Genomic DNA, 9,235 nt, shown 5'->3' on the forward strand with positions numbered 1-9,235 from the left:
AGGGGGCACCCGGATTTGAACCGGGGACCTCTTGATCTGCAGTCAAATGCTCTACCCCTGAGCTATACCCCCACACATGCTACGAGCCCCTAACTAGCACCTTTTTACTATATTGCAATAGCCGGCTATCCTCCAGTATGCTAACTGCCATGCATTCTCAATGAACCTGCAGAACTGCATCCCTCTGGCCATCAACCTCCCCTACAAACTTCTCTACAGACTCTATTTCAGCTGGACTGATTTTTTTTTTTTCTTCTATGCGAAACTAGTTAGCGGTCATCCATTTTGTCCCGTGGGTCTATACCGTCTTTATTGCTTTATTATAATCAGGAAAACATTATTTTAAAAATTTGTATGTTTAAATGAAAATATATACATAAATAAAGTAAAATTAAACAGATCTAACAGGCAGATCTATATTTTAGTAGGAACCCCCCCACATTTTCCCCCAAAGTAAAAAATTCCAACCATAACTCAAATCGCCACAGCCTCAAATGTACAGTTTGCACTGTTCGTTGACATAAATATGCTCACACTAAACCCAGGATGGTCATAATTATTAAGGATTGTTTAAAATACGTATTTTCTAAATCATGTAATTCCTTCCTTTATTGTGTGTGTTATTTAAAAAAATAGGTTGTAGTTGAGAATTATAATCCAAAGTATTAAGCACTGATATACATGACCTTTTAGTTGTGTAGATCTTGAACCACGGCATTTTGAAATTAAAAAAATTTTGATGCTTTGGTGAGATGAATAACTGAATAATAAAGTTGTCTTTATTGATATTTTATACTATTATAAAATTAATATTTTTTACATATGAAGAAAAATAACCTCCTCCAAGCCTGCATTCTGGATCCAGGTAAACTAGTATTTAAGCACGAAGGCAAAGGAAGGACATTTCAGATGAACAAGATCTGAAAGCATTTATTAGAGCAGAATCTCACTAAATCCACAGCTGACGGAGAACAGAGATGAACCCTGGGGAGAAACAAGGACACGAAAAGCCCATGGATGATGGACCCTCCATTGGGACCTGCAGCCTCCTTTCGGAGCCAGCGCCTCATACTGGACATCCTCATTCAAGATCTAATAGGCCCCTCAAACCAAACATGGGAGGAACAGAATTATTACTTCTCGCCCCTAGCCAGCTCCCCGCTGCACCCCGTGTTGCCCACCTAAGTGGTATGATTCTCCTGGCGACTCGGGCCAAACCCCTGCCAGCCACTGCTGGGTCACTTCCTTCTTTGGCATCCGAAGCCGGCAGCAAGTCCTGTTGACTTGACTATGTGCATCTCAGCAGTTCTCATGGTCACGACCTGCGGTCCAGGCCCACCTGACCTGTCGTCATACTCTCTTGGCAGGTCTCCCCCTGCCTTTTCCCCCCTACTTCTGTTTCCACTGAGACGACCGTTTCAGACGGGGGTCAGATCATGTTTCCCGCTCCGTTCAGTACCTTTCCTCTCCCGAGAACAAAATCTAAGTCCATGCTGCAGCCTATGGGACCTGCAGGAGCTGGCCCTGGCTGCTTCCTCCCCTAACTCCTTCCCTTTTTGCCTCCAGCCACACTGGTCTTTGCTGTTCTTCCCAGGGCGCCCCTCCAGAACCTCCCGGTGCTCCTTCTCTTCGCTCAGGGCTCTGCCCACCATCAGTTCATCAGCAAGGCCTGGTGAGTTCTGTCTCTGGTGGTTCTGTCTAAATTGTACCCCATCACTTTTATCCCCTTGCTCTGTTTTTGTTTTCCTCACAGCCTGCATTACGGCCTGTATTATAGTAAGATAGATTTTTGTTAATTATCTGTCTTTCTCACTACTCATGGCTTAAAAAAATGACTCATAGCAAATTAAGAATAGAAGTACATTTCTATGAAGGAAATCTCCAGACAAGAAAGTCTGGCTGCATCTCTGGAGGAGAATGCCATATTTCTACGTTCTAACCTGGATACTTTCCTTTGTGGGGCCAAAGATACCTTCTTGTCTTCTGCTTCATTTGTGGACAGGAATAATTTTGCAACCCCCCCCCCCCCCCGAGCCTGAGTTTGCTGAGACAAACTAGGCTTTTGAACTCATCCTGGGCTGCTCCAGAGAGAAGAGGTGCATGTCTGCCTTTACTTGCTTGAACAAGGTCTCCCCATATTGGGGAGGGGTAGAAACCTTTTTGGGTGTTAGTTTAGTAAATGGGAAAATGGGAAGAGGGCTAACTGACAACTATGAGCACCCCAGTCGGTCCTAGGCAGGCACTGGGAGGAGAGGAGAGGGACCTCAGGACACTGTCTTTGGTGGAGTGAAGGCACCAGTGCCTGGTGAACATGCAGAAGTAACGGTGGACAGGTGCCTTGGGTGTGGCTGCAAGTATGACAAGGGCCTGGTCACAGGTGTGTGGAGGTCTAGAGCAGTGCTTCTCAAAGTGTGGCCCCAGACCAGCAATATCAGCATTACCTGAGAACTCGTCATCACAAACCTTTGGCGTGGGGGCCCAGCCATCTTTGTTTTAACAAGCCCTCTAGATGATTCCGAGGCACCCTAAAATTAAGAACCACTGATCTAGAGCAGGATTCAGAAGGTGAGCAGTTTGACCATGGTCTTTGGTTTTAATCCTGGCTAATCCTGGCTGATCCCAGCGGGCGCTGGAATCCAAACCCATTCCTTTTTTTTTTTTAGGTGTTGCAGTACCCGAGTCTTCCTGCAGGTGGTGCAAAGGGAAGCTGAGATAGACCTGCGGCAGGTGTTTCTCAAAGTGGGTCGGTCTCCTGACTTTCCATAAGGAGCTTGTTCCTAACCCCAGATCGTATCTGCATGTTTGACAAGCTCCCGAGATGATTCCTAAGCACAAAAATCTGAGACTGGCCCAAGGGATGCAGTTCATGCACCACATCAAATCCTGGTGTCCCCCATTAGTTTTCCCCTTTGGTCTTTGAGCTGTGTGGCACATTCATGCTCTATGAAGCCTGCATTCTAGTCCCCTGATGGTCTGAGGGCTGTATAAATCTATTCAGATGGCTCCAATTATGTAGCCTTTACATGTTTTGACCGATGGAAGATAGGGGCAAGAGGAAGATAAGAGAGTCGCTGGTTCAGTAACAGGGTTCTAAACCCAAGGATCACGAAGAGTGGATTCAGGTTCTGATCCCTTTAGTAAAGGGCTTTGTGTGGTGGAAGACTAGTAATCTTGAATGTCTGTATTCAGATGCCCACTGTGAACGGCACAGACTAGTGACTCTGAAGGCCCTTCCAGCTTTAAATGTTGGTGTCAGTGCTCTTCCAGAAAAAGCAAGGAGGCAGCGACAGGGAGGGGAACCTGTTGCTTGTTTTGCATCAGAGAGAGAAAACTGTAGTGAGGTAGGCTTGGTAGCTTCCAGGAGGCCCGGCCAATGAATATTTGGTACAAAAATTTATAGGGGTGTTGGGTGTGGCTGCACAGGTAAAGGTATTACTTAGGTCCACACCTACATCTGGGGGTATAGCTCAGGGGTGGAGCATTTGACTGCAGATCAAGAGGTCCCTGGTTCAAATCCAGGTGCCCCCTACTGTCTCTCACTTTTGTTCACTAAAGATTCAGCTCCTTTCCCTAATACTGAGCCTTAGGATATTGAGACTTCCCAAATCCGGAAAAAAAAAAAAAAAGTCATGGGTAACTTAAAACCCTGTCACTGAGCACCACAGCCCCAGAGTGATAGGTTCCTCCAACTCTGACTTCATATTTCACTTACCACAGGTCTTGTTCTACATAGGCTTAGGCTTACTTTTTCTACACATTTTCATTGCTCCACATCAGTGGTATGCTGCTAAATATTTAACAACCAGCTCTTGGGGGAAGGGCATTACTGATTTTTAGTGTTTCCCAGTTCCATGGTATAAATAATCTCACCGTGGTCAACTTCAAGCTACAAACATAAGATCACCAAACATGGAATGGGGCAGATATACTAACAAGTGACTCTCCGGCGCGAGCCAGCTCTAGCACTCCACTGTCCCTAATCCATCTTCCCCAAAGAGGCATGGATGGGCTTTTTGGCCCCTACTCCATCCTAACGATGTTGTCTGACATCAGAGCAGTGACTGACATTCATCTGTTCATCCATGGAATCATCCATTCACTCAAGACATATTTGATTCCCACTTGATATCAGACATAGGAAAGACAGAGCTGAGCAAAAACTGTGGTGGGCAAAACAGTCAAATGAAGAAATGGTCATGTGACTGTTAAGGACAGCTAGACAAAAGAGGGGGCTATTTTATTTTTTATTTTTATTTTTTTTAAAGATTTTATTTATTTATTTGAGACAGAGAGAATGAGAGAGAGAGCACATGAGAGGGGGGAGGGTCAGAGGGAGAAGCAGACTCCCTGCCGAGCAGGGATCCTGATGCGGGACTTAATCCAGGGACTCCAGGATCCTGACCTGAGCCGAAGGCAGTTGCTTAACCAACTGAGCCACCCAGGCGCCTGAGAGGGCTATTTTAAAATAAAAGGATTTCTGTTACCAGAAATATGGTAGACTAGATCATCTAAAACTCCTTCAACCTCAAAACACCCAGAATTGAAACATAAAATATCATTTTATCAAATGGTATCAAACAAATATCCAATCCCAGGTACAGCCGATCTCACATGACAATAAAGGATTATCTTGGAGGTGGGGTGGGGGATGAACTAAAGTTCTGACCCCAAGAATGCCTGTGGTTATGGTGAGACAGTTGAGGTGTTGGGTTTTAACAGCCATGTGGATCCAGGAGATTAGGTCTAGACCTGAAATGCCCCTCCCGCATGTAAAGTCAGACTCCCAGAGAGCCACACCATTAGTAAAAGGGTGGGCTAATGAGACATCAGCACAAGCAGACAAGAGGTCTTTCTCTTGGGTGGGGGGGGTGGGGCATCTCCCCTGAAAATTCATAACCGCAGATCTATCTTCACACTTGTTAGAACTTTGAATTTACACTACTTGCATGGTTCAGAAATTCCCCAAGCTAAAAGTTGACATAAAAAGTGTGCCTAGGCTAATAATGATTATGGAGTACCCAGAAAAAGCAGACACAAACACTGAAGGGCACATCTGCAAGCCAGGCCACACAGAATTCCTATGGATGAAACCTGGCTTAAAACGGGTTCACAATTCAAAATAATAAAATTAACAAGGAATCAGCCAACCATGAGTGAAAACCATCAGACAAAATAAAGAATGTCAGATAGGAGAAATATCATATAGATACTATGAAGTAAGTGTGGTCAAAATTATTAAAGACACAGGAAATTGAATGTATGAGAATATATGACGTTCAAAAAGAGGAAGCAACCTCATCTAAAATGAAAAATACAATAATTGAAATTAATAGTATAATAGCAGATTAGGCAGAAAGAGGAGAGATTTGTGAATGAAATAGAATATAAATCTTAAAAAACTACCAAGAATGAAGCACAAAGGTCTAAAAAAAAATGCAAAACAAAAAAGAGTGGCTAAGAGAGGTACAGAATAGAATAGAGTTCTGATAAATGTCAAATATGAATTCTACACATATGAAATATAATGATATAATACCTGAGAAATTTCCAGACTTGTACAAAGACCTCAGATTAGGAATGAGTTCTAAAAAAGATAAATCCACATCTAGGCACATGGCAGAGCCTTAATACCACAGACAAAGGGATGATCTTAAAAGCAGCCAAACAGAAAAGACAAATCATGTACAAAGGAATAATAATTAGAATCACAGCAGACTTTTCAACAGAAGCAATGATGGGTGGAAGACAATGGAAAAAAGTATTCTGCATGATGGGCACCTGGGTGGCTCAGTTGGTTAAGCGACTGCCCTCGGCTCAGGTCATGATCCTGGAGTCCCAGGATCGAGTCCCGCATCAGGCTCCCTGCTGAGCAGGGAGTCTGCTTCTCCCTCTGACCCTCCCCCCTCTCATGCTCTCTCTCTCTCTCAAATAAATAAATCTAAAAAAAAAAAGTATTCTGCATGAAAGACAGTAACATAAGTTAGAATTCTCTACTCAGTTCAACTATCATTCAGAAGTGACAGAAATATAACTGAAAGCATTTACTTCTAAGATATCCTTGCTGAAAGAACTTTTAAAACTTGTAATTCTGAAAGAAGAACACTGAACCCAGAAGGAAGGAGAAAGACAAGAGAAAAAATGGTGAACAAAAATACTAGTGAGCATACTTGTAAATCCAAACAGTACTGATTATACAAGACAAAAAAATGAGTTGGGGAGGGCTTAAAAATAAGATTTAACCAAAGAGAACAATTACACAGAAGACAAGGGCAATGATGTGATTGAACTAATACATTAAAGTTCTTCTTTTGTGTGGCAGAAGGGTAGAAATACTAATTATTGTTAGACCATATCAAATCAGATGTGTGTGTAAAAATTTAAAGAGTAACCCCTAAAAGTATAGAAAAGGAAGACTAATTAATTTTCAAATTAGTAGCAACAGGTGAATCAAGGTGAATTCCTCAAAGGTGAATAAAGAAAAAGTGACCAATTCAATAGAAGAATGGAAAGAAAGGCATAGAAAAAAATCAAAATAAATAGAAAGCACAAAAAAGATGGGAGAAATGAATAAAAATATGTTACTAATCACAATAAATGCAAATGGACTATTTGCCAATTGAGATAGAGATTGTCATACTGGATTCAACAACAAACTCTGCTATATGCTCTTATAAAACACACTCCTGAAACATAAATATTCAGAAGGCTTGAAAGTGAAAGGATGGGAAAAGATATACCAAATGAATACTAACCAAAATAAAGTTAGTTTCACTATATCAATATCAGATAAAATGAATTACAGATTAAAAGTATTATTAGGGCAAAGAGTGTTACTTCATAGTAATAAAATGAACTTTCCCTGAAAAATATAGTTCTATACTTGTATACACAGTGTCAAGATATACAAAGCAAAAATTGTCAGAAATACAGGGAGAAGTTGACAAATGCACATTAATCGATTTTAATACATCTTTCTTAGTAACTGATACATCAAAAGGCAAAAAATGGTAAGATGGAGAGGACACAACACAATCAATAATCTTGATTTAATAGACCTAACTAGATCCCTACAACCAACGTTAGAATATATATGCTCTTTCAAAGAAAACATGGAAAAGTTTCAAATATTTATTACATACTTGATTATAAAGCAAGTCTCAGAAAATCCTTAACAAAAAGCAACATCGTATACTATATTCTCCTGTACAAGGTAAAACTCAATAACAAAAAGATAACTTTAAAAAAGGACCCATACGTTTTGAAGCTAAAAAGTACTTTTAAATAACCTCATGGATAGAAAAAGAAATAATGAAAACTAGAAAATATTTTTAAATTGAGCCATTTTCACATGGAGGAGTGGACAGCACCATTTATCTTTAAGAGAAAGCTAGCCGATTTGCTTGGGAAAACTATAGCTGGCTAATTCACCAAAAGCCAATTCACAGAATGGCCAGGTAGCCAAAAGCCAAATGTGATGAAAATTAAACCACTGGATATCGATTTGCTGCAAACCCATTTGAATTATTGAGCATTTAAAAAAAAAATCTGTTCCATCCGCCCTCCTGCCTTTGTCCCTGTCCAGAACTGCCAAATAAACACTTTAAATGGAATTTAAGACAGTTCTCCACAATCATCTTGCACTGCAGATACAGAGGCGGGGGGGGGGGGGCGGGATGCAGGAATGGGGTCGGAGGTACAAATAAAACTTTGGGCGTGGAGGGGTAGGAAGGTTTCTCAATCACTGGGAGAACTGGCCATTCAGCAAATTGAGTTTTGGCAAACTGGTCATTCAGCAAATTGGCTGTTGGTGAATTAATCTTAGCCACGGCTGACCCAGAGTCTGGTGTGGGGGCAGGTACACGCTGGCTAGTGGGAGGAAGTCTACCTCAGCAAGAACGTGGGTCACAGCACAGGCAAGGGTTTTACCACAAGGCTCTATGGCCTTTAGGGGTCCCGAGATCGGGTGCTGAGCTTGAAGCTTTCCTTTTCCATGCTCTGAAACGCTTGTGGTATCTTCAAATGCTCCTACAACCGGCTACACAGACACACCCTGGTCCGGTGTCAGCGATTCTTTAGGTCTGAAGGAGGGGGCTCGGCCCGGGTATGAAGCTGGGCAGTGACTGCGAGTGGTCTCCCCCCGCGCCTTTCCTTGGAGGCCGAGCCAAGGATGTCAACACTGTACCCCAGAGTTCTGGGAGGTGACCAGCAGCAAGGCCAGCGGAGACCCATGGCAGGCCAGAGCTGCTGCAGGGACCAACATTGGGACTGCTGCGCGAGAAATTCTCTTTCCCCAAATATTCCAGAGGAAGAGGACCTACCGGGGAGGGAAGCGGGGGAAGCGGGCTCCCCTGGCGGCGGGCCTCTCCGCTTCGCTGGACCCCTGCTTCTGTCTCGCAGAGCCGGTTTGGCTCCACACGCCCACCTTCCCTGAGCTGTTCTAACGGGGGGTGGTCCTCCAGAGCGGGAATAAGGCTCCTAGTCCTCAGCCGGGGCCCTCCCCCCACCCCCAGCCCGCCGGGTCCAGACCAGGACAATGGTGGGGCCCACGCTTCGTTCACTCATCACACATTTATTTGAGGGCGTTCTACGTTCCAGGCGCTTCTGGGGTCACCTAAATCAACCAAATAGGCCAGCAATTGGTCACACACGAGATGTCATGACCCGGCTCGATGCTCTGCTGAGCGAGGGGACGGGGTGGCAGATCTGAGGATGCGCGGGGGTCTGGCAGCCACTCAGACCCACCCCCGACCGCGGCCCGCGCAGTCTGGCCTGCAGCCCCCTCCCCACCCCAGCGGCCGCTCCCCCCCCGCCACACACACACACCTCCCCGCGGCCTCGGAAACGGTCGGTTTACGGGATGTGACCTCTGGGAGAGGCGGGTCCCGTTTCATCCGAGCGTCTCCACCTGGCACAGAGGACGCACTCAGTAAATGTTGGACGCAAGAACCCAGATGATGGATGGATGATGACGGATGGACGCGTACCTCGGAACAACACATCCGCAAGCTGGCCACCAGGCAGGACCCGGCGCAGAAGCCCTCCCGGCAGCTTCCTGAGGTCTTCAGCGAAGCAGGTGGGGAGGGGGCTTCAAGGAGGCGGCCCGCGGCACCGCCCCCCGGCCCGCGCCGCGGCGCCCTCTGGGACGTGTAGTTCGCGCCTGCGCCCAGCGGGCCGCCGAGGCTGGGGGTCTCCGGGCGGAAGCCCGACCACCCCTCTTGGAGTGGGGGGAGCCGGG

General features: G+C 44.9%; 2 non-coding genes across 2 annotated transcripts; one reads left to right on the forward strand and one right to left on the reverse strand.

The window, feature by feature from the left end:
• On the reverse strand, positions 1 to 72 carry TRNAC-GCA (transfer RNA cysteine (anticodon GCA)). The gene has a single exon. It is a non-coding gene; the product is annotated as a tRNA-Cys (tRNA).
• Positions 73 to 3,456: 3,384 nt separating this feature from the next.
• Positions 3,457 to 3,528, forward strand: TRNAC-GCA (transfer RNA cysteine (anticodon GCA)). Its single transcript has one exon. It is a non-coding gene; the product is annotated as a tRNA-Cys (tRNA).
• The last annotated feature ends 5,707 nt before the right edge of the window (positions 3,529 to 9,235 follow it).

Source organism: Eumetopias jubatus, unplaced genomic scaffold (assembly GCF_037043125.1).
Source record: "Eumetopias jubatus isolate StellerSeaLion01/CBP00866 unplaced genomic scaffold, mEumJub1_p1.0 scaffold_14, whole genome shotgun sequence".
In the NCBI taxonomy this organism is placed as follows: Eukaryota; Metazoa; Chordata; class Mammalia; order Carnivora; family Otariidae; genus Eumetopias; species Eumetopias jubatus.